Genomic DNA, 26,167 nt, shown 5'->3' on the forward strand with positions numbered 1-26,167 from the left:
CAAACATTTAAAAATAATTAAAATTTCTTTGTAATGACTATCAAGATTATTTAGCTAACAGTGGTCCCTGGAAGATCTTTAAGACCTATTTATAAAAGACGTGAGAAGATGTACCCTGGTAATCACCAGAGAATCCAGCAATATTAAATTTGCCTCAATGCAGGTAACAGAATCCAGTTTTTAATTTTGCTCAGGACAGTTAGAGGATAATTAGTCAGTTTTGTGATGCGGTTGCATATAGGAAGACTACAGAAGATCACAAAATAGCCACATCCCCGGCAGAAATGTACAAACCCATCCCATTTGTCTGCGTTTCTGCCAAGGATTATCTTCAGAAGCAAGCACACAAACAGCAAAGCCGACTGTGCAAAGCCCACCCATGCAGGACCCACTCAGTGCACCAGCCATGCAAGTGGGAAGATAGGAATCAACAGCGCAGGGGACAGAAAATGGAAAGGAGTTTGGAAACAAAATAAGACAAGGTTTCCTTTGAATAATGTAGAGGACACTTAGAAAATAGAAAAATAACAGAATGAATTTTATCCACTGCTAAATTTCAGAGCAGAGTATGATTTTTGGAAGAAAGCCATTGGCTTTAATCAATTGCTTTCTTACAGAACTTTGTCCATACACATGTGACAAAATCATCAGTCATTTAATGATAGCGTAATTAGAATGAAACCATCGAGATCTACTTTTCTTTCATCCTTTCAGGAAAAATCAGGAGGGGAGAGGTATGGAGGGGTGAGGATGGGATGCAATGACAGCAATATTTTATGAAAGTGACAACATGCGTTGCATTTGATTTTTTTGTTTTTTCTGCCACAGTTTCAAGTGGATCATAAGAAGAAAAGAAAAATCTGTAAATTAGCCAAACAAGAAGGTGAGATTCCAATGGTTCAGGTGGGGATGATTATTTTAGTTAGGGCTGTAATGGCACCTCCTTTGAGATACAGGAGACAGCGAATCCAGTCTCTCTTCTTGCCGGATCACTGACTGAGCTCTCCAAACTCGAGAAGCAGTGGTTCCACTGAATCCACTTGAAAGCCTGTCATGTCAAGATGTTGAGAAGAAAAAGTTCTAGAATTTTATGTCACAGAAAGTGCTTCCTTTTGAATCACACAAAAGACAAGATATGTGAGACAGGGAATAAAAATCCCATCTAAAAGCCTGACATTTGTAAGGAAGTTTCCTTAAAATATTGTTTTCCCTTTGTTTTGGTAAGAATGCGGTGAGTGAAGTAAAAAGCTAAGGAGGGAACCACACAGACAACCTCCAACAAACAGTAAGACTATCTTCACTGCGTCAGTACATTCAGTGGCCCCGCTATTCTCCAGTTGCTGCGACCACCCCTCCCTCAGTTGTCCGCCCTTCCCTGTCTAGCTCTGGGTGGTCAAGCGAGACACTAGCTGAAGGGCAGAGGCTGGGAGGACAGACAGTTCTGGTCTGTCTGCCCCACTTCCTCCCAGCGTTCGTGTTTCAGCAGTGGTTCCTCTAGGACGCAGCTCCTTTACAGATCCAGTTCTCACAGACTCACACGGTTCCCACAGGCTCGGGAAACACTATTCCTTGCCGTCTTCTGCCCCTTCACGCGTAGGGTGTGGAGTGACTGCTCCCCAACGTGCTTATTTCTGGGTAACTCAACCTCTCTGGTTGCTTTCTCTTACCCCTGCCCACTGCTCTGTAAACAGCCCCTTCTGAAATCCTCATTTCAACCTTTTGAAGTGAGGTCTCTTTCCCATGAGATTCTGACCGATATGGTGAGGCTAAAAATACCTGAAACCTGATAGAAACCGTGGTGAGCTGCAATTTCAAGCTGCAAAAAGCTAGATTATTGTCACTATATGGAGGAGAGCGAACCATTTATTGTTTATAAACTCCCAAGACAAATAGGCTGTAGAAATTCCAGGTACAATTTCAAAGCCGAAAAGAGCTGAAGAAATGAATCAGAATCAACTAGGATTAATTATATTAATCATGCACTTTTATGACTACCTGAACCAACTGCTGCTAGACCGTACATTGCAAACGAAATAATGTGAACTCTCTAGAATGATTTGTTAAAATTTAAGCAGGTCAAACCTACAATTCGGAGCATAGCTCAAATACTACTTACAGATTTCAATATTCTAAAAGAGAAAAGAAAAGAATTGATGTGTTGCCCGAAGATTAGAAAATTCACTGCATATTAAAAAGGCATTGGCATTTAGCAGTCTGCTTGTTCCGGGTCTGACATGTAAATGTTCACCTTACTGTCATATATTTAGCGTCTATAGACTGTACCCGATACTCTTTGCAAAGTATACCATAAAGTCTGTGCACCAAGAATTTTATAGCCTTAAAACAGACAAAATATAATTTTAGAAAATGTAAAAATATTTTTATAACTTCTGATTTTGTAGTTTTGACCTTTCAGTTTTGGTCCTATTCTCTTCTGTAGATAATGAGTGACATTATGAGTTAATTACCACACTTGGTCTTAGCCAAATTGCCGAGAAGTGATAGGGTTAATTACTTAACAGACTTTTGTTGACTTGGAATTCCACTAGATTAAATTTAACTGAGGATGTCACCAAAAGATTGTCACTAAGCTAAAGGGCTCAGGGTTTCTGCATAAGTCTCTTCCAAAAGATTGTGATTTACCTGCATATGGTCCATATAACTTCAGAAAAGGAAGGTTAAACAAACAAATTCTTTTGTTGCCATTCGACCCCATTTGTTGCATTAGCGTTTGGTAGTTAGATTTGAGCCATCCTTTGAAATCCTCGAGATCTTTGTGCTAACAGCACTGCCCCCTAGTGTTCTCTCGCTTTGGTGCAGCATGGGTAAAGGAAAAGAAAATTCCAAGATTTATTTTCAATATATATACTGTATTTATCAGTGTATTCCTATGTGGGTGTACAAGCTATCTTTCTATGGGTTAGCTAGACATTTTATCATGTTTACTTGTCCTGATAAAAGATTAAAGCAGGCTAACCTCCCATAATTTTTTTCATAAATGAGTAAAACTAGAAGTAAAAGTTTAGATATCATTAAATAATTTCTAATTTAATGAACTGAGAGACAAATTACCTAATATTTTTTGGTGCCTACTGTCTTAGGTATGTAAGAAATGTCATATTAAAATTGAAGTCTGAGTAAACTTAATTCAATACCTAACTTTTAAAGTATCTGACATTTTATAATACATTTATTAATTTGATCTCTGGGGGAAAATAGTAAAGATGGAGAGGAGAACGAGGAAGATTTTAAAATTTTACATGTCTAATTTGGTTCATCTTATATTTTAATCAAGAAAATTAAAGTAAGTTCATTCTCATGAGATGTAGGAATGCTATTTGGAGCTTTAGGAATTGGTGAGTTTTAAACAAAGCCTTTCTAATAGTAGAGAAATAATAACTATGTATTTATGTATCTGGTAAAATTGAGATAATGAAGTTTTCAGATTATTTAAAAACTGAAAATTTCAGGAAGAATAAATTGTATATCAGTGTTTTCCATAGTATAGTTCACATACCACTGGTGATAGAATAAATTACTTTAGGTAATGCAAATATACACGTTTTTAATTGTTATGCACTTATTTTTATGAGCAACAGTGAAAATATTACTGAGATGTCAAATATATGAGTCCACAGATATTAATATTTAGGACTATTTTATACATGAATTATAACGCTTGGACACATACATTTTTAGTAACTTTGACTCTCACTAAAATGGATTAGAAATATGAATTGCAGTGTTTCAGAAAGCCTGGATTTTGCTGTTTCCATTCTTCTGGTGTCATTTAACATGTTCCTCTGTTCAAGGTCTTTCCTCTAAGTTGCTTTCCTTTAAGCACAATTAGCGCAGAGCTGTCTAAATAGAAACATAATATTAGCTGTAAATATCATTTTAAATTTTATAATGACATTTAAAAAAAGAAAAAGATATAGTTGAAATTAGTTTTAATGATATGATTTTTATATCCATATATATCCAAATCTTATTTTAGCCTGTAGCCAATATTAAAAATTATCAAGATCATTTACATTGTTTTTTCATACTAAGTTTTTGCAATCCAGTGTGTATTTTACACTTACAGCACATCTCAAATTGGCCTACCCACATTTCAAATGCTCAATAGCCACCTGTGGCTAGTACTGAATAGCACAGACCTAGGGATGTCATCAGATTAAGGTTCAATTTTTGGCAAAAATAACCCCGAGGTGGTGTTGTACACCTGCATCCAGACACACATGTCTGGTGGCTTTTTTGTGATATCAACAGTCATTGATGACCATTGTCTAGATCGAATAATTCATTAAAGGCAGTAAAATGGTGATATTGTCTCCATTTTAAAATTCCTCCTTCATTTATTAGATGGAATACTTCTCTAAGAAGAAACATCTCCTTATCCACTACTTGGTTACTTGGAATAATTTGCATAGGGAAGGCTGGATAAATATTTGATCTCTTCTCTTTATGTGCTAGTACGTAAAGTAATAATTTTGGTTTCCTTACATTTTCAGGATGGTCAATAGTATTTTATTTTCACAGTAACATTAGGAATTCATGAACTTTAACACATTTGATGTGTTTCCATCCAGTGCTGTTATTGTATTTATTATTGTTCAAATTTGCTCATCTTAGCTGCTGGAAGTCTCTTTAACTTGCTCTTAGTGTTATGATATCACTAAAGCAGCCTTTCATATTCTGGGATCATCTTGTAGATTTCCTGCCACAGACCTGTAATCAGCCATTTCTTCAAGGAGCCCTTGATGACTTTTAGTGGTAAACGGTGTGTAGAGACCATGATCACACTGGGCGGGATTGAGCACTGTTTCTAAGTCTTTTCAGAAGACAAAGCTGGGGATCATTTAGTTTAATAAAAGAATGTGCATCAGAAATAATGATATTTCCTATTCAAATTCAAGATTAGAGGATTTTTTTTAACCATATGTTCTCTTCCCATGTCAAATATTCAGGATTTTAATGACCGGAGTATAATTACTCATTTGCTTTTTCTATAATACACACACACACAACAGTCTCAGAACAAATATTAAGACTGCCAGCAACAAAATGATTAAAAAACCAGTTTAAGCTTCTTTGCAGTTGTTTTTGTCCTTATGATAACAACCCACTTAGGACGAAAAGTCAAATCAACGTGTTTTAGAGTCACTAGGAATAGTCCTTTCAGTGCAGTTATGCCATCTACTGGATACACAGGCACAGTTGTCTCAATTTGTTTTGGATGTTTAGGGATTGCTTTATTTTAAACTTAATTTTGTTTTATAATTATGTAGAGTTTTATATGACTCTAAAGTCAAATTTACAAAACAAATCTAGTTTCTATCCCAATCTCTCTGTCCTACTTCCTTCCTCTATCTTTAGGTAAGTATTTTATTTTTGAAAGCTGTGCTTTATCATTTCATTAATATGTTAATATATACTTTTATACATAAAATTAATACATATATCTCATATATACTTTTTAGCCCTCTCCCTTTCATTAGATAAATGGTAGCATAATTTGCAGACTTTTCTTCACCCAAAATAAGTATATATATTATTCCAAGTGGAGAAAAGTATATATACATATATATAAAATAACATATAATAATATATATATACACTATACATATTAACCTGGAGTATTGGATTTTGCTTTGTTAGGTAATCTGAAAATCTTTTTTAAAAAATAGGTGAATTAAGCCTTTTTACATTTATTAATAGGGTCTAAATGTTTGACATGTTAAAAGATGAACTGAGGCATATTAAAAATTTTAACACTTTATTTGAGCACAAATCAGTTCTAATTGGGCAGCAGCTGCAGGTGGTTAGGAGCGCTCCAATGATGGGAGCTCAGGGAGAGACTTTTACAGAGAAAAGGTGAAAGCGAAGAAAGGAAATTTCTGATTGGCTGTAGCTTAAAGCCTAGTTGGCTGTTTGTAATGGGTTGTCCTTAGGTTTCAATTTTGTAACTTTGAGACATTTCAGGCTTAGAATTTGGTTTGCTTACACAGACTGCCACAACATTAGAGCCACCTCAGTCTAATGGCCTCCTTGTTTAATTAAGGTAACAGACCTGTTTTGTTGTATTTATGTTACCTATATTTCCACACACACACACACACAAACACACACACACACACACACACCCCTATATCTATATTGTATTTATATTCCTATTCTTTCACTGTGTGGTCTATACCAATGCTGGTCCATGAACTGTTTGTTACCAAGCCATGACATAGGTACAGAAAGTTAAAACATTTAGCAGCATTTAGGCAATTTGTCATTTGCCAAATTTAGGCAATTTGCCAGAAAGTCCAAGCATGTGATTTTGTCTTTTACAAAAGTATCAGCCTGCCATTGACTGAAAAAGAAAACAAGGGGTCCTTCACTGCAGATAGTTTGAGAAGCACAGGTTTACGCCGTTTGCTTGCTCACTCACTCTCTCTCTGTTTTGCATATCTTTTTTATTTAGAAAGGTTTGTGTTTCTTTGTTCTGATGCCTTTTTATTAATATCTTTAAATGACTTTATATTATACAACTTGTGATTTTATTAATATCTCTGTACACCTTTAATCGCCTTTTTACTTTCTCTTGCTATCCTAACAAATAAAATTGAAATTAATTATGATCCCTTCTTCACCCTGTCTCTCGTACCTCAAAATCTACTTTCAACTAATCTTTTACTCCTCAAATGATATCTTTGAGGCAATCAGAAAGCTTAATCTACTTCTCATATTCCCTCTCTAACCTATCTTTCATTTTTAGATGGCTCAATTAAGTGTAGATAAAGCAAATGGCAGTTATGTTTTATAACCTCTCCTTAAAATCTACAAGTACTATGAGTTATACAAATAAATATACATTTAATGTTCACTACCAGTTCTCCTGGTGACGTCTCTTCAATCATTTTGGAGGTCTGAAGATGGTTGTCCAGTAAATTCCCCAGGAAAGGCTCATAAGGAGAATACACCTGAGTTCTTATATGTGAGTAAAAAAATGTAACAAGTACATCTGAAGGTCAGTGTAGGGGGATATAAAATCCTTAGCTCACATTTGCTTTTCTTTTATTTCTTCAACATTACCCCATTGTCTTCTGGTATAAAGCACTGCTGTCACTAATTCTGATGGCAATCTCACTTTCTTTCCTTTATAAGGGATATTGACCTTTGAATTGCATGCCCAGAGGAATTTTTTCCTTTTAAAGATCAATAGTTTTACTAGACCACTTTTAGGTGTAGGTCATTCGGGGTCGATTTTGTCACTTGTGTCCTTTCAATATGTAATACAAGTCGTTTTTTATTTAAGAAAAGTAGTTTAAATTATAATTGATAATATTTGTCCTCTTTTGTTACACTGATTCTCTCTTTTAGGGATTTTTATTATATGTACCATGGATCTTTTTTGTCTATTGTCTATGTCTTTTTCTTATAAATATCGTATATATATTTTATTTATTTCAAAAGCATTCATTCTTTCCTTTTCTATTTTTCTTAAGGCATTTTCTGCGGTGTTCATTCATCATTTTGTTTCTTCCTGTTTGGTCTCAAATTTTGAAATGAATTTTTCTTTAACCTCTAATATTTTCCTAAATTCTATTAACTCCCTTTCTAAGTCTTTGTTCTATCCAATTAGCTTCTTTTTGAGCTTTTCTACTTCTGGGTGATGCTGTTCTTTCAAAGCTTTTATCACTTGTTTCCAATTTTTTAGTTTGATTTAAAATATTAGATGGTAATTTTCTTGTTTTGTTTATGTGTCTTTCTGGCAAGCTTTTAGTGTCTGCAAAGATATTACTGTGTTTCTCAGTCCATTTTTCTGTATGATAGCTTTGGCTGCAATTTGTTTTTTCTTTTCTAATGTTTAAGTGACATGAGTTTTCTTGTACACTTAGAAGGGACGGTGGGCCAGGATAACTTCCTAGCATCACCAAGCTCCCATGTGTATTGTTTTGGGTAAGTGTTTACAGATACATCCTTATTGTGTCTGACATCTGCTGGCTCTTCCCCCTCCCCGACTTTTATCTGGATCTTTTCTTTCCTTTATCTCCTTTGCCTCTCTTGTCTCTTTCCTGCTCAATTTGGATTCCATTTCCAGCGGTTTCTCCTCAATGTGGAGCCTTGTCTTGGAAGAGATGTCTGTTAAGGGCCTCTTTTAAGGGTCCACGGGGCCCAGGCTGCTCCAGCACAATCTGACCTTACTATGGTTCTCTTGTGTTTCCCCACAAATTGGAACCAGCAAGACTCTACAGCCTCCTGGGGCCATCAGAAGCTGTTCTGTGCTCTTTCTGTTTCCTCTGCCATGTTTGTTGATCCCATGCAGGTCTTCAAATCACAGCAGTTTACACCAAACCAACCAGATTTAGGGGTTCACAGGGATGTGTTTTCCCACCGCTTTATTGTAGATGTTGTCTGCGGGGTGTGGGGGTTTGCTCTCGCTCTCTCACTCGCTCTGTTTCTATTGGGTCATTCAGGGAGGTCGAAAATTTGTACCACCTTGCCGCCATTTTCCAGATCATTTGTAAACAAGCAAACTTTTAGTCTCGTTTGGTTTTACTTTGTTAATAAGCATCTATATGCCTATGTGTATGTGAAGAGTTTTTCTGGTGTACCATATTGTTGAATCATCCTGGTCATATTGATATTCATGCATGTTAATATTCGAATCTTCAATAGCAAGTATCTTCACAGTTCAGGGATCTACTGATGTCTTTTCACACTGCCAGGACTCTATCTAACTTCCCCTTCCTCAGTCTGTGAAGAATCTCTGAGCAGCTCATGCCTACTATATTCCCTACTATGTCCCGGATGCTGACACTGAGGACAATGGAACATGATTTGCCCTTCTGAAGCACCCCTGCAAGATCACCAGACTATGGGACAGTCACAAACATCTCTTCTTCCTTTCCTCCCTCAACAGGGTCTTAGCATTGATTCTTACTTGGAGTGGTGGAGGATGAGGCTTAGAGAAACATGGCCCCCAAGGGAAGATAGATAAATGAGGGGGGAATAGACTGGAAGGAAGCAGATTAATTAAAGCTTCCCAGAGGATTTTAATAGACCTCTAATAGCATAGTATTTGGACTCTCTGCGCTTGGAGGTGGAGAGGGAGAGGGTACCACAAAAATTGGCCCTGGGTCCACATCACCTGGGCAGCATTGGGCAGAGGAATGGAAAGAGAATGACTTAAGAGATGGGAGAAAAAAAAAGGAAAAAAGATAGTGGCTCAAGGATCTAACTTGTTTGGGGGCCTATTTTCTTCTTTTTCTTCAGGCAGCTTAACATCCGAAGCAGATTTATCTTCGAGGCATTTAAAGTTATCCCCGCTTGATGTTCAGCTTAGAAACTCTTTCAACTCTAAACAGAAAACAAAATCTTTCATTTTACAGATAGAGATTGGCTCAAATAGGCATTGAATGGGAAAGTTTGAAAGAAGTGGCATTTTGTGTGAAAGTATTTCTATCAAAGACCGACTGATGATATAAAATCTATTGCTGTTTTAATAGAAGGAGAGAATACAGGAAAGCAGAGAGGTTGGAGAGAGCAATATCACTGATATGGAAAAAGTTCCCGAGAGGAGATGAGGGAGTAGCAAGCAGACGCTGGAAGGATCATTAGCTCTGCCAATTTCATAAATGTGTTTATCATTTGTGCACAGACAAATAAAGCTGCGGTGTGGTGCACTAATGGTCTGTATGGATGCCAGTGCTGGTACTGTTGAGGCTCTAGGAAGGAAGATCATCAAGTGTTCGGTAACTGGTTTGAAGGTAGAGACGGGTCAAAGAACTGACAGCTTGACTGAGTCCTGGTGGGTGATTTAAGAGCTTAAAGCACTGAATATTCAGGATAAATTCTGAGGACTCTACTGCAGCAGCTACAGTTTCCAGGGAATACTAATAACTTAAGGTCATTTCATAATTAAACAAATAATTCATATATATGGTTCATATGTAAGTTAAGTAGGCTTTTCTTCTGTAAGCAAGGATATTGCCACTTTGACTTCAGAGGGATAGGTAGCTTTATATTCCTGAGCTGCTTATGTTTTCTCTGTTTCAGATGCTATTTCATCATTAAAGAAGAACCACAGGACCTGAGATCACAGAAAGGTAGTTCTCCTTTCTAGGGTATTAATATTTTCTGCATCCTTTTCTTTTTCTTGTTTCTGGATATGACAAATGGAGCAGTTGGATTAAATACTGAAAACTAGGAGGATTCTCTACCTCTGTTGTCCCTTTTTCTCTTCTTGTTTATTAATTAACCTGTTTTTCTTGACTGAAGAAGATAATGTCAACATTGTCCAGCCCTACCCCGAGTCAATGATAGTTAGTGTCCTGTTTTTAGCACTAAAATATACATGAATTAGACTACTGGAACATTCACTGATCCATATTGTGGAAAAACAAAAAAGGAAAACCACATGAGTCATAAAAGGAAAAACAGAGTCACTAAAAAGAGGGTGTTTCTATTGCATTAGTTTCAGCTTCAGAGTATATAATAACCAGTGTGTGCAAGATTTTCAGCTTTCATCAAAATAACCTATATAAAATCACTAAGAAATCAACCTATGAATAATGGGGCACATTTTTAAAGTTAAAATGTTAGTGGTGAGCTTGGAGAAATAGAGATGCCATTGATTCCCGATTGTGCATGCACTGACCTTTTCCCTCAGGCATGTCTTTCTATATCATGCTTCCAAAAAAGTCAGTCAGGAGTTTACTCAAAAGCCTCTTTGGGCCCGTAACTGCGTCCAGGGGGTGTGTGTGTTGGTGGTGGGATGTGCTGGATTGGGAAGGCAGAGTGGGAAGCTAGCAGTTTGCTTTGTAATTTAGATATATGTTCCTGTGACCTTAATCCTTCCCTATTTTAATTTATGGCATCTGCAGGTCACGGGCTCCATTCTTTCCACATTGCTGCTCCATCATGACTTACGCTTCTTCACGTCTTTGTCATTCAATCAGGAATTCTCTGCAGCAGATAACAGACCCTCTCATGGCACTCAGTGGATCCCACAGTAGACTTAGCCTGTTAGAAGCATAATGCATACTTTGGTCTCCTGGTCTCATATAAATGAAACAGGAGGGGGTGATGGAAACTTACAGAAACTCAGGAGTCCCACGACTTTCCTTCATTCTTGAGACAGACTTGCCAATTGTTTGAACTCCTGCTATCATGTCAGTTTACTTGAACTTAGTGAACCTAAAACTGAATTCACATTTTTTTCTCTAAACACTTATCCTTCTGAGTTTCCATGTTGTGTCTGGTGATACCATATTCCACAGGCCCTGGTTTCCAGGTTTTTTTCATACGTTTACTGGATTCAATTATTTATTCAACAAACATCTATCCAGATCTCACACAGTGTGCCTCATGGTCCTGGGCACTCCACGGTAGGGCAGTGAATGTGGAGAGTCACTGGGCTCCTGTTTGCCTGTTCTCTTCCTCCATTCACTCTGCCATGACTATCAGTGCTCCTATGTCTTTAGTTTCTTCCTTTCCGTCCCCCCTTAGCCTCATGACTGGGGTCCCCCTCCATCATGCCTGGTCCACAGCGATCAACTGCTTACTGGGTTCATGCAGTCTGACACTTAAAGCCTCTATAATCCAGTTTGCACTATCTGACCTGTTCCAATAGTTCTCAACCCTGGTTGTGCATCAAGGGTTATTGGTAAATTGGTCTATTTATTTATTTATTTATTTATTTTTGTGAGGAAGATTCGCCCTGAGCTAACATCTGTGCCAGTCTTCCTCTATTTTGTATGTGGGTCACCGCCACAGCATGGTTAATGAGTGGTACAGGTCTGCACCTGGGATCCAAACCCACAAACTGAGCCACCAAAGCTGAGCACATGGAACTTAAACCCCTATGCAGTGGGGCCGGTCTGTTTATTTTTAACACAGATGTTCAGGAACCCAGTTGTAGAAGAGGCAATTCAGTCAAGTTCCCCTTGGGGTTTCTGACGTGCAGCCAGGTTTGAAAAGACTGACTGAGTCTTGTACTGGTCAGCTACCTAAGCTTTCACCTTGTGCAGGCTAAACACATCCATGATCACCATTCTTCAAAAATGTCACACACACACCCCTACCCTGAGTCTTTCTTCTACTCAGCAGCTAGTGTTTCTCCTCTTTTCGAATCCTTAAATTCTTGCTCTAAGCCCCAAGGGCAAAAACCATGCCTTATTCATCTTTGGCTCTGCAAAGGATTAAGAATTGTTTATTGAATGTGAAGGGTGGCAGAATATGTCAACCTAAAATACGCCTCTTTGTCATTCTTGTCTTCTTGCTCCCTTGCACATCAGACTGTGCACTGCACATCATAGATCCTCACCATGCTCTGGGCCCCTTTCCTCCATCTAGAAAGCCAGCAATGACAGGCTGAATCCCTTTCATACTTTTATTCTCTTTTCCTTCTTCTTCCGTCTGTGATACTGTGATTTATAATAAGAAATATATATTTGGTCTTTGTTCCTGTTTCTGACACAGAGCTCCTAAAACCCCTGGAATTTCCTAAGTGATGAGAGCAATCAAAGAGGTCTTTTGTTATGTTGATGAGGAAACTTGGATAGCACCTAGGACGGGGGCTGGTTTACAGTGGGACCAACTGTGTGATTAGAGGGTTGGAACTTTAAGTCCACCCTCCACCCCCCAACTCCTGGCAGGGGAGAAGGGCTGGAGATTGAGTTCAATCACCAATGGCCAATGATTTAATCATGCGTATGTACTGAAGCCTCCAAAAACCCCCAAAAGGACAGGGTTTGGGGAGCTTCCAGGTTGGTGAATACGTGGAGATTTGGGAAGAATGGTGTGCTCAGAGAGGGCATGGAAGCTCTGCACCCTTTCTCTGAGTTCTTTGAGCTGCTCTAGCAAATTAATCGAACCCAAGAGGGAGGAGTGGGTCATTGGAACCTTCAATCTATAGCTGGTGGGTCAGAAGCACAGGTGATAATCTGGACTTGTGACTGGCATCTGAAGTAGGAGGGGAGGAGTCTTGTGGGACTGAGCCCTTAACCTGCAGGATCCGACACTATCTCCGGGTCGATAGCATCAGAACTGAGTTGAATTGTAGGACACCTGGTGCTGTGTTGGAAAAAACCCACATGTTGGAGTCAGAAACATACATCTCATCTCTCTCACCCACCTGTGAAAGTTTCTCTTATTTTAAGGACTCATGTGATTAGATTGGGCTCTCTTAGATAATCCAGAATAAACACTCTATTTTAAAGTCAGTGGATTAGGAAACAATTCCATCTGTAAGCTTTATTATTCCTTTTTGCCATGTAATATTATATATTCACAGGTTCCGGGGATAAGGACTTGGACGTCTGTGGACAGCCATTACTCTGCCTACTGTATCCATGATCCTAAAGACAATGATTAAAACCTCAAATCCTAAAATTACAAGTCCTAAATTTAAGTCACGGCATAACAATGACTGCTGCCACTTATCGGAAGTTGCTCTTAGCCAGGAATTGTGCTTTACAAATATATATTCATTTCAACCTTATTAGCGACCCTAGGAGGTATTATTTTTAAACTTCATTTTATTGATGAGGAGACAGGGGCAGAGAGAATTCAATGAGCTTGTTTTGGATCCTGAGCTAGTGAATGTCAGAGCCAGGATTCAACCCACTAGGCTGGTCCTGGAGTTTGTCCTTTTAATCTCCATGCCATGTGCTTCCTCCTAAAAGAAATACAGGAGTTGTGAGTCTCTCTCTCCAGAATTTCCTTTAAAGTCACAGGCCTTTTGGAAATCCCTATTTGAGAGGCCTACACTATATTAATAAATGTAATCCATTTTACAATTTATAAAGCATATTCATAAATGTTATGTCATTTAATTATCCAAATAACCAAGGAATGTGTTACGACCATTCCAATTTTATAGATTTAAAAAAAAAAACAACTGAGGCTTGTATAGGTTAAGTGGTTTCTCAAGGCAACACAGCTAGTAAGTGTCTGTAGTAGGAGCTGAGTAGTATCTCAGAGCCGGGCTCTGTGGCTCAAAATTCCAGCATGATGTGGTGGAACAGGAATAGCTTTGGGGTGTGAGTATGAGACGTGGTTTTCAAGCCCGTGATTTGGAAGGCATTGAATACAGGGGCCAGCTCGAGTTCTGCTGTTGAGACTACTGTGTGGCAGTGGGCAGGGTGACCTGGAGGGGAGGACAGCAGTCCCCACCTCTCCGCTGCGCGTGCCCCTCTTCCCCTGCCACATCACCACATTCTTCTCTTCTCAGTCCGTCTTCCTTCTGCTGCCAGAGTTAATTTTTCTACAATTGTATCATGACAGGACCCCACTTAGAAGCTTGTAATGGTGCCCCAGTGACTACAGATCAAGAACAATTCTAAGGCCCTTTAAAACCCGGGTTCCATCTTCTGTTTTAGCATCCTCTCTGGCCATTTCTTCCCAAGCCGGAGATGCTCCTATCATTGCAGTACTGTTCTGAGAACGCACCTTGTTTATCTCACATCCCCACACCTTTGGGGTCTTCTCTTTCTAGGATGCCTTGCACCTTTCCTCATCTGGAGAAGCCTCACTCATCTTTTAAGGCTGGTTCACATGTAATCTCTGAATGATGCCTTCTCTGAGCTTCTAGACAAGAGACAATTGTTCACTCCTCTGTGCTCCTTTGTACTAAACTCTTATTCATTACACTGGTATTCCTGTGTGCCTCTGTCCTTCCAGTAGACTGCAAGAGCTTTGAGGCCAAGAACTATTGCCTTACTCACCTGTATGTGATTAGTAATTCCTTTTATCTCATATTTCATGCCTAATGATGCAAAGGAAATTCTTGATACATCTTCATTTTATCAAGTATTCAGGTCTCGCCTTTTTGGTGAACGGGAAAATAGCAACTGTTGGGGACCAGCCAGCCTCTGTACCCTGTTTGCCTTCTAGGGCCAGAGCAGGACTAAATTGTATTTGAAAAGACAGAAAACGACTTATGCCAATCTTCTGTTACAGATGGTGCAAGAGCACTTGAAATTCTAGCATTCTCTTCTCCCAGGCAAGTGACCCTTCTCATTTCTCATTTCTTCATTAACACTCTCCCATCCAGTCCCATGAACCCTACTACTCTCTTCCTACCAACTAGTGTAAAGTTAGTTTGGTCCTTGATGAGATTAGAGGTACACTTTCAGAGTGCTACTTCCGCTGTGGATCTTGGCTGAACTTTTGCAGTCATGGCTGTGACCGCACATGTTGTAATTATAGTATTACAAGTACGTCTTACAGTAGCAGCAGTATTACAGTACGACTGTAACAGGAGTATTATTAACACCCTAACCATCCAACACTCCTGAATTACACGTCCCCGGAAAAATCAATGCCTCTCTTCCCTCTTTGTGTCAAATTGAGATTTAATTGACATATAACATTAAATTAGTTTGACCCATACAACATAACGATTTGGTATTTGTATGCATTGTGAAATGATCAACACAAGTCTAATTAATAACCCTCACCACAAGTTTAGTTACAAATTTTCTTCTTCTTGTGATGAGAACCTTTAAGACCTACTCTTTAACAACTTCAAATATGTAATACAGTATTATTACTTACATTTGCCATGCTGTACATTACATCCCCAGGTCTTCTTTCTTTTATAACTGGAATTTTGTACCTTTTGATCACCTTCACCCTTTTTGCCCACCACCTGCTTCTGGCAAGCACCAATCTGTTCTCTGTATCTATGAGTTCAGTTTTTTTTCTTTTTTGATTCCACATATAAGTGAGATCATACAGCATTTGCCTTTCTTTGTCTATTTCACTTAGGTCCATCGATGCTGTCAAAACTGGCAAGATTTCCTTCTTTTTTATTGCTGAATAATATTCGATTGTGTGCATGTGTATATATATATATATTTTATTCATTCATCTGTCAAGAGACACTTAGGTTGCTTCCACGTCTTGGCTATTGTAAATAATGCTGCAATGAAGATGGGATGCAGAAATCTTCTCGAGTTACTGTTTTCATTTCCTTCAGATAAATACCCAGAGTGGAATTGCTGGATCATATGGTAGTTCTATTTTTAATTTTTTTTGAGGAACTCCATAGGTTTTCTATAGTGGCTGCACCAATTTACATTCCCACCAACAGTACACAAGGGTTCCCTTTTCTACACATCCTCTCCAACACTTTTTATCTCTTATGTTTTTAATCATGGCCATTCTAACAGCTGTGAGGTGATATCTCCTTGTGTATGTCCTTGTGGTTTTGATTTGCATCTCCCTGATGATTAGTGATATTGAACACCTTTTCATGTACCTGTTGGCCATTTGTGTCTTCTTTGGAAAAAAGGCCAATTCAATAATTGTGCTAATTTTTAATTGCATTGTTTGTTTTTTTGCTATTGAGTTGTATGAGTTCCTTATATATTTTAGATATTAACCTAGTATCAGATATACGATTTGCAAATATTTTTTCCCACTCCATAGGTTGCATTTTCATTTTGTTGATGGTATCTTTGCTGTGCAGAGAAACCCCAGTTTGATGTAGTCCCACTTATTTATTTTTGCTTTTGTCGTCATTGCTTTTGGTGTCAAATCCAAAACATCATTGCCAAGAATGATGTCAGGTACTCACCACTGATGTTTTCTTCCAGGAATCTTATGGTTTCCGGTCTTATGTTCAAGTCTCTAATCCATTTTGAGTTGTTTTTTGTGTATGGTGTAAGACAGTGGTCTAATGTCATTCTTTTCTATATGTCTGTCTGGTTTTCCTGACGTGATTTATTGAAGTGAATGTCCTTTCCCCATTGTATATTCTTGGCTCCTTTGTCATACATTAATTGACCACATATGTATGGATTTATTTCTTGGCTCTCTATTCTTTTCCTTTGATTTATGTGTCTGTTTTATGCCAATACCTTACAGTTTTGATTATTATCACTTTGTAATATAGTTTGAAATCAGGGAGCATGACATCTCCAGCTTTGTTCTTTTCTCTCAAGGTTGCTTTGGTTATTCAGGTCTTTGGTGGTTCCAAACAAATATTAGAATTTTGTGTTTTATTTCTTTGAAAAATGCCATTGGAATTTGTACAGGGATTGCATTGAATCTGTAGATTGCTTTAGGTAGTACAGTCATTTTAAAAATATTAATTCTTCCAATCCATGAGCACAAAGTATCTTTCCATTTATTTGTGTCTTCTTTAATTTCTTTCATCAATGTGATATGGTTTTCAGCGTATAGGTCTTTAACCTCTGTGGTTAAATTTATTCCTAGGTATTTTTATTCTTTTTTCTTTATTTCTTAATTTATCTTTCTGATAGACATTATTAGTGTATAGAAATGCAAAAGATTTTTGTATATTGATTTTGTATCCTGCAACTTTACTGAATTCATTTATTAGTTCTAACAGTTTTTCGTTGGAGTCTTCAGGGTTTTCTATACATATCATGTTATCTGCAAATAGTGACAGTTTTACTTCTTCCTTTCCAATTTGTACGACTTTTATTTCTTTTTCTTGCCTAATTGCTCTGGCTAGGACTTCTAATACTATGTTGAATAAAAGTGGCAAGAGTGGTAACATATGTACCCCTATGTTCATTGCAGCACTATTCACAATAGCCAAGACATGGAAGCAATCTAAGTGTCCATCAACTGATAACTGGATAAAGAAGATGTGGTATATACATACAGTGGAATACCACTCAGCCATAAAAAAAGACAAAGTCATCCCATTTACAACAACATGGATGGACCTGGAGGGTATTATGCTAAGTGAAATAAGCCAGACTGAGAAAGACAAACAACATATGATTTCACTCATATGTGGAATATAAACAAACATGTGGACAAAGAAAACAGTTCAGTTGTTACCAGGGGAAGGGGGTGGGGGTGGGCACAAGGGGTGACAGGCAGCACATTTATGGTAATAGCTAAGAAATAATGTACAACTGAAATTTCACAATGATGCAAACTGTTATGAACTCAATTAAAAAAAAAGAGTGGGTATCCGTGTCTTTTTTCTTGTCTTAGAAGAGAAACTTTCAGCTTTTTACCAATAAGTATGTTAGCTGTGGGGCTTGTTATATGTGGCATTTATTATATTGAGTACATTCTCTCTATACCCACTTTATTGAGGGTTTTTATTATAAATGGATGTTGAATTTTGTCAAATGCTTTTTCTGTCTCTATTGAGATGATCATAGGATTTTTATCCTTGGTTTTGTCAATGTGATGTATCACATTGATTGATTTGCAGGTGTTAAACCATCCCTGGAATAAATCCTACTTGATCACAGTGTGTGATCCTTTTAATGTATTGTTGAGGACTTTTGCATCTATGTTCATCAGGGATTTTGGGCTATATTTTCCTTTTTTTTCTTGTAGCATCTTTGCCTGGTTTTGGTATCAGGGTAATTCTGGGCTTATAAAATGAGTTTGGAAGTGTTCCCTCCTCTTCTGTTTTTTGGAAGAGTTTGAGAAGAACTGCTTCTTCTTCAAATGTTTCCAGAATTCACCAGTGTGGCCATCTAGTCTTGGACTTTTGTTTGTTGGGAGGTTTTTGATTATTGATTCAATCTCCTTAGTAGTAACAGGTCTATTTAGACTTACTATTTCTTCATGATTCAGTCTTGGGGGGTTGTATGTTTCCAGGAATTTATCTATTTCTTCTAGGTTGTCCAATTGGTTGGCATACAGTTGTTCACAGTAGTATCTTATGATCCTTTGTATTTCTGTGGTATCAGTTGTAACATTCCCTTTTTCATTTCTGATATTATTTGAGTCTCTTTTTCTCTTGAGTTTAACTAAAGCTTAGTCAATTTTGTTTATTGTTTCAAAAAACCAACTCTTGTGGCTGGCCCTGTGGCCTGCTGGTTAAGTTCAGCATGCACCACTTCAGCAGCCTAGGTTTAGTTACCAGGTATGGACCTACATCACTTGGCAGCAGCCACACTGTGCAGGCGACCCACATACAAAATAGGGGAAGACTGGCACAGATGTAGCTCTGTGCCAATCTTCCTCAGCAACAACAACAACAACAACAAAAACCCCACAACTCTTAGTTTCATTGATCTTTTCTATTGTCTTTTCAGTCCCTATTTCATTTATTTCCACTCTGAACTTTGTTATTTCCTTCCTTCTACTAACTTTGCGATTCATTGCTTCTTCTTTTTCTACTTCCCATAGGTGTGAAGTTAGGTTGTTTATTTGAGATCTCTCTCGTTTCTTGATGCAGGCATTTATCACTATGAACTTCCCTCTTAAAACTGCTTTTGCTGCATCCTATAAGTTCCAATATGTTCTATTTTGATTTTCATTTGTCTCAAGGTAGATTTTGATCTCTTTTGATTTCTTCTTTGACCTAGTAGTTGTTCAGTAGCATGTTGTTTAATCTTCCCATATTTGTGAATGAAAATTCACACATTTTCTTATTGTAATTGATTTCTAGTTTCATACCATTGTGGTCAAAAAGGTGCTTGACATGATTTTTCTTAAAGTTATTAAGACTTGTTTTGTAGCCTAATATATGATCTATCCTGAAGACTGTTTCATGTGTGCTTGAAAAGAATGTGTATTCTGTTGCTTTTGGAGGGAAAGTGCTGTATATTTCCTTAAGTCCATCTGGTCTAACAATCACTTATGGCCAATGTTTCCTTATTGATTTTCTGTCTGGATGATCTATCCATTGATGAAAGTGAGGTATTAAAGTCCCCTACTATTACTGTATTGCTGTCTCATTCTCCCTTTAGGTCTGTTAATATTTGCTTTATATATTTAGGTGATCCTATGTTGGATAGATAAATATTTACAAATGTTATGCCCCTTGTTGGATTGACCCCTTTATTATTATATTATGACCTTCTTTGTCTCCTATTACAGTGTTTGTTTTAAAGTATATTTTGTCTGATATAGGTATGGCTACCCCAGCTTTCTTCTAGTTTCCACTTGCATGAAATATCTTTTTCCATCCCTTCACTTGTAGTCTGTTTGTGTCTTTACATCTGAAGTGAGTCTTTTTTAGGCAGCATATAGATGTGTCTTGTTTTCAATCCATTCAGCCACTCTGTGTCTTTTGATTGGAGAATTTAATCTACTTACATTTAAAGTACTTATTAATAGGTATGTATTTATTGCCATTTTTGTTAACTGTTTTCTGGCTATTTTGTAATTCTTTTGTTCTTTTTTTACTTTCTTCTGTTGTGATTTGATGATTTTCTGTAGTGGTATGCTTAGATTCCTTTCTCTTTCGTGTATCTACTATAGGCTTTTGCTTTGTGGTTACCATGAGGCTTACATAAAACAACTTACAACAGTCTATTTTAAGTTGACAAAAACTTAAAGTTGAATGCATTCCAAAGCTTTACATTTTAACCCCCCTCACATTTTATATTTTTGATGTCACAGCTTACATCTTTGTATCTTGTGTATCCATTAACAAATTATTGTAGTTATAGTTATTTACCTCTTTTTGTCTTTTAATCTTTATACTAGATTTATGGGTTTAACTCATTACCTTTATAACATTAGATTATTCTTAATTTTACTATATATTTACCTTTACCAGTGAGATTTATACTTTCCTATGTTTTCCTGTTACCAATTAGCACCCTTTCATTTCATTTTAAAGAAGTCCCTTTCACATTTCTAGTAAGGTTGGTCTAGTGGTGCTGAAGTCCTTCAGCTTGTGCTTGTCTGGAAATCTCTTTATCTCTCCTTCAAATCCGAAGGACAATTTTTCTGGGTAGGGCATTCTTGGTTGGCAGTTTTTTCTTTCCACACTTTGAATATATTGTGCCACTCCCTTCTGTCCTACATGGTTTCTGCTAAAAAAATCTACTGATAATCTTATGGGGGTTCTCTTGTATTTAACAAGTTCTTTTTCTATTGCTGCTTTTAAGATTCTCTCCTTGTCTTTAACTTTTGACACTTTAATTATAATGTGTCTTGGTGTGGGTCTCTGGGGTCATCTTATTGACGTGGGGCAGGGCAGAGGGAGAGCACAAAGATGGCAGCTGCCTGCCTCTCCTGTCTCCAGAGAGAACTGTAGTCAGCCCCTAGATATGTGTTTAATTAGAAGCCTACCCCTCACGCCACAGCTGTGAAGATAAGCTAACAGGCTTCTTTCAGAGAACTTTGAACTTTGTTCCTTTTTAAGAAATTTTTCTCTGTTTTAAGAGTCCTGTGGGGGGGCCTGCCACATGGATGAGTGGGTAAGTTCAAGCGCTCCGCTTTGGTAACCCAGGGTTCGGATCCTGAGTGCGGACACGGCACTGTTCATTAGGCCATGTTGAGGCAGTGTCCCACAAGCCACAACTAGAAGAACCCACAACTAAAATATACAACTATGTACTGGGGGGATTTGGGGAGAAAAAAGAAGGGGAAAAAGAAATGAAGATTGGCAACAGTTGTTAGCTCCGGTGCCAATCTTTAAAAAAAAAAAAAAAGAGTCCTGAGGGACCTGTGAGTGCAAGCCTCACTGGCCACCAGAGCCAGGTGATCTACAGGTGTTTCCTGGGCAGTAGCTGCAAAAATCAGGGTGCTAGATGATGGTGCAAGCTCCTTTCTGAGAGATACTGGTAAGCTGGAGTAAGGCAGAGGGAGACCACAGATGGCACCTTCCCCTCGGGCTGAAGCTTTAAGATAAGCAAATAAGCCTCTTTCCCAGAAACACTGGTTACTTTTCAATTGGCTGTTTCTGTACTGGGCCTTGAAGTGGTGAGTCCTCCAAGCCCTTTAAGAACTGTTTCTCAGTTTGCTATAGCATTGTAGGTCTCACGGATGCAAGCCCTTGTGGCTTTCAAAGCTAGACGTTTTGGGGGCTCATCTCTCAGGTGCAGGTTTAAAAGTTGGGGTGCCAGATGTGGGGCTCAAAGTCTTTGCTCCTCAGGGAGAAGCTTGGGTTGTGAGTTCCCTCTTGATGATGGGTGCCGCACTAGGGGTGGGGTTTATGGCAAGACTGTGCCTCAGCCTCTCCTACCTGCTTCAATGTGGTTTTTCTCTCATTTGCCTGATATGTAGGAGTCGCTCAGCTGGCTCTTCATTTTTTTTCAAAGGAAACTGTACCGTATGTAGTTGTAGATTCAATGTGTCCATGAGAGGAGGTGAGTTCAGCATTTTCCTATGTCACCATCTTTAACGGGAACCTCCCTTCTGTTCTCTCTTCTATGACAAGAGGGTAGTGGCAATGTTTAACTTAATAAAAACATAGAGTAATTGTATAGAAATAGGGCTGTATTGAGGAATAATGGGATAACACATGTTAAAACATTCAGCATAGCACCTCATGGCTCATGCCAAGTAGTCAATATAAGAACAATTGTAGTAACATATATTATTTTCATCATATTAAGATAGATATTCTGTGTTTACGTATTAGTTTGCTCTTCTGTCATTACATGATGACTTATCTCAAGTATTTATATATAGTTATTGCAAAAATCACATGAATGCTAGTCAACATTCACTTAGAGTGGTCTCTCTCAAGTTATTTCCTATTTTTATTTTTGGGTTGTTTTACGTTTGCTTTCTATTAGAGTGTTTCCCCTCTCTGGGCACTTCACTCCTTAGGATTTTTCAGTAGAACTTTATGATTTAACAATAGCAAAGTTACTGTGTACAGCTACTCTGTAAAATGAAGACATCAACTTGTCATCTCTTCACAAAATTGCACACCTTAGTATATTTTGTCAAGTATAGTTAAATAAACAAAAATACCCTTAAAATCTAAGCACCGAAAGACTTACCAAAAACTCTATGTGGTAAGCTGTAGAGGCTTTCATTATGCTACAACTTTTCAAAAAATCAAGTCTTTCAAAGACAGGTACAGCTGTTAGATATAAATAGCTTCTGAAGATATACCACATCTGTCTGAAAATGAAAATCATTTTTCATGCCCAGCATTTTCTAACTTTCTGAATTGTTCTGTGAAACTGTTACATTCTCATGCTGTGAAAGGCAGACAAACCAAAACCAGAGATGGGGAAAAATAATGATCACAATTTCTGTACAATTACCGCATGCTGCTTTTTGAGGGTTCGATTTAACTTTTCCGACTTTTGAACCAATGTACAAAATGGGAAACTGCGTTATTCAAAGGCAGAAGGAGAAGAACAAGTGCTGGTAAAGCCTTGCGACAGGACACAGGAAGGGAGTGATATCTACCAATTCTCTTTCCACTGCACTTACGCTCCAGACTCCTCTTGACTTCTGCTCGTTTCTATGAATGAGTGGTTGCAGATGACCAGGTTGCTGTTTTACTGTCTGGTCTTAGTAATATTTCACGAATGGCATTAACCAAGCATTCATGGAGATCCATTAGCCTTCCTGTGTTGCAGCTGATACTAGGACAACAACCACACCAGCAGCACACATCTGCCTAGGTATTACATGTGCATTCACTCACGCATGCACTTATTCATTACTTCAACAAATAAATGACTCAATGGTTGAAGTGTGCCCAGTACTGTCCTTGATATTGGGACTAAATAGGAGTAACAGAGTACTTTCCCTCGAGGAACTTGCAGTCTAGTGGAAGACAGGTAATAACATGTCCATGGCAGGATAGGGTTCTCCCTTCCCTTTGCTCCTTCCTCTCCTCACTCTGTTGGAAATGGAAAATTTTAGCATAACAACACATGGAAGTTATGCTATGAATGTGATTAATCTTCTCATGGTAGAATAGGTTTGTCTTGTAGTTATACCCATTTAAAGAATGACAGTGTCTGTTGGTGGGAATGTAGATTGGTTCAACCATTATGGAAAACAGTATGGAGATTTCTCAAAAAATTGAAAATAGAACTACCATATGATCCCACTTCTGGATACTTATCTGGAGTAAATGAAATCACTATCTTCAAGTGATATATGCACCCCTATGTGTACTGCAGCATTAGTCCAAGACATAACCAATAACCAAGACATAGAAACAACCTGAGTGCCCATCAACAGAGGAAAGGATAAAGAGAATGTGGTATAAATAAATCAATTAATTAAACAAACAAACAAATAAATAAATAAATAATATAAATATATTATTCAGCCATAAAAAATAAGGAGATGCTGATATATGTGACAGTATGGATGGACTTGAGGGCAACATGCTAAGTGAAATAAGTCAAAAAGAGAAAGACAAATATTGTACGACCTCAATTTATGTGGACCCTAAAAAAGCCAAGCTCATAGAAACAGAGTAGAATGATGGTTGCCAGGGGGTAGGGGAAATGGGGAGATGTTGGTCAAAGGATACAAACTTCTAGTTAAAAGATGAATGAGTTCGGGAGATGTAACATACAGTACAGTGACTACCATTAATTGTATTATATAACTTGAAAGTTGCCAAAAGATTAGCTCTTAAATGTTGTCACCATCTATGCACAAAGAGGAAGTATGTGAGGTGATGGATAAGTTAATTAATCTTCTTGTGGTAATGATTTTGTAATATATGTGTATCAAATCATCATGCCATACACTTTAAATTTATACAATGTTATATGCTCATTATATCTCAATATAGCTGAGAAAAACATGACTGTCCACCATCACCCGCTCAGGAACAGAAACCACTGGGTGAATGAGTCCCCTCCTCAGACCACAAGGAGCGCAGCCGGATGAGCTGGGTCATGTGGGGAGGACATGGCAGTGGAAAAGAAGAAGAGAAGTATTCTGAGGGAGGAAAGGATCTTTGGACTACCATATATGCCCGACTCGCTAAAGACTGAAGATGTAGAAAAGGCAAGAAATGATTTGCACCACAGCCTAGAATTTGAGTGTGTTTGTGATCAACAAGGAGTAGGATTGTGCCGTTTTCCAGTAATGGACTCTACCTGCAGGCCCTTCTAGACATTGCACACACAATGCAGGGTTATATATCATTTCTCTAATTTTTCCATTGAGATGAAAATTTGTAACCTCTTGAGCATACACTACAGTAAACTATGTGCAATCATAATAAAATTATATTAAGAATCATTGGTGGGGAGGAGGGGGTGGGCCTCGCAGCCTAGTGGTTAAGTTCAGCACACTCTGCTTCAGCTGCCTGGGTTTGGTTCCTGGGCACAGACCTACACCACTTGTCAGCACCCATGTTGTGGTGGTGACCCACACACAAAACAGAAAAAGGTTGGTACAGATGTTAGCCCAGGGTGAATCTTCCTCGGCAAAAGAAAAAAAAAGACAAAAAGAATCATTAGGGCACTTATGTTAGTTACCAGAAGTTAAGCCATACTAGATGGTATTAGTTTTGGTTGTTTATAATGGAAAACCAAAAATAACAGTGGCCTAAACATGGAGATGTAACTCTTTTTCAGGAAAAGCAGTCCAGAGCTGGTAGTTCAGTGCTGGTATTTGGTAGTCAGGGACTCAGTTATTATCTTTATGTTCTTCCCTTCTAGAGCTATCCTCCAAGAAAGGTCACCTCATATTCCAAGACAGCTGCTGGAGTGCCAGCCATCAGGCACAGGGCCAGAAGAAGGAGGAAAGAAGGAAGTTAAAGGAGCAAATCTCCCAGCTGAATCAGCTCTTTTGAAGAGCCATGGAAAGTCCCACACTACCTTTTCACTAATATCTCATTAGCCAGAACTTATTTAAATAGCCACCTCTCACTGCATTGCAGGCTGGGAAATGTGGTCTTTCAGCTGTCCACATTGCTATTCCAAATAAAACTGGGGTTCTGATACCAAGAGAAAGGGAAGAATATATTGGGTAAACAACTAGAAGTCTAGATTCCACGACCTATGAAACAGTATATGTGCCCTAAAAGTTCCAGGTACCCATTATCCATTTCACTATGTGAACCTGAGGGTAATGTTCACTTAAGCATGCTATATATGTACAATTCTGGAAAACTCTGGCTATTAGAAAGGCAGGGGTAATTCCTTTTTTTCCTTTCTTCACCCTCTGCCCCCAGTGCAGGTGTGTTGACATGCTCCTTCTTCTAAGCGGTTTTCTTATCAGAAAATTGACAATTTTGAAGCAACTAAAAGAACGGGAATTGTACAACTATGTAGATTGGATATATTTGTTGCTTCAAGCTTAATTATAATCTTTTTCAATGCTGTCAGTCCTTCCAGGTGTTGCTATTCAGGCTCCTTGATTCTTCTCATGAGAATGGAGCTGAGGATGGTGCTATTTCAAGGTCCACAGTTTGATGCTGTCCCATTATTCTCATTGATTAATTAGCTAAAACATCTACTGAGCACCTATTATAACATAGGCCCTCTGCTAG

General features: G+C 38.1%; 1 protein-coding gene and 1 long non-coding RNA gene across 10 annotated transcripts in view; one reads left to right on the forward strand and one right to left on the reverse strand.

The window, feature by feature from the left end:
• Positions 1–26,167, reverse strand: part of DLGAP1 (DLG associated protein 1) — an 843,036-nt gene that overhangs the window by 418,653 nt on the left and 398,216 nt on the right. The window lies entirely within an intron of this gene.
• On the forward strand, positions 826–24,586 carry LOC138915274 (uncharacterized). Its single transcript, XR_011420973.1, has 3 exons — positions 826–883; positions 10,054–10,103; positions 24,458–24,586. It is a non-coding gene; the product is annotated as an uncharacterized lncRNA (long non-coding RNA).

Source organism: Equus caballus, chromosome 8 (assembly GCF_041296265.1).
Source record: "Equus caballus isolate H_3958 breed thoroughbred chromosome 8, TB-T2T, whole genome shotgun sequence".
In the NCBI taxonomy this organism is placed as follows: domain Eukaryota; kingdom Metazoa; phylum Chordata; class Mammalia; order Perissodactyla; family Equidae; genus Equus; species Equus caballus.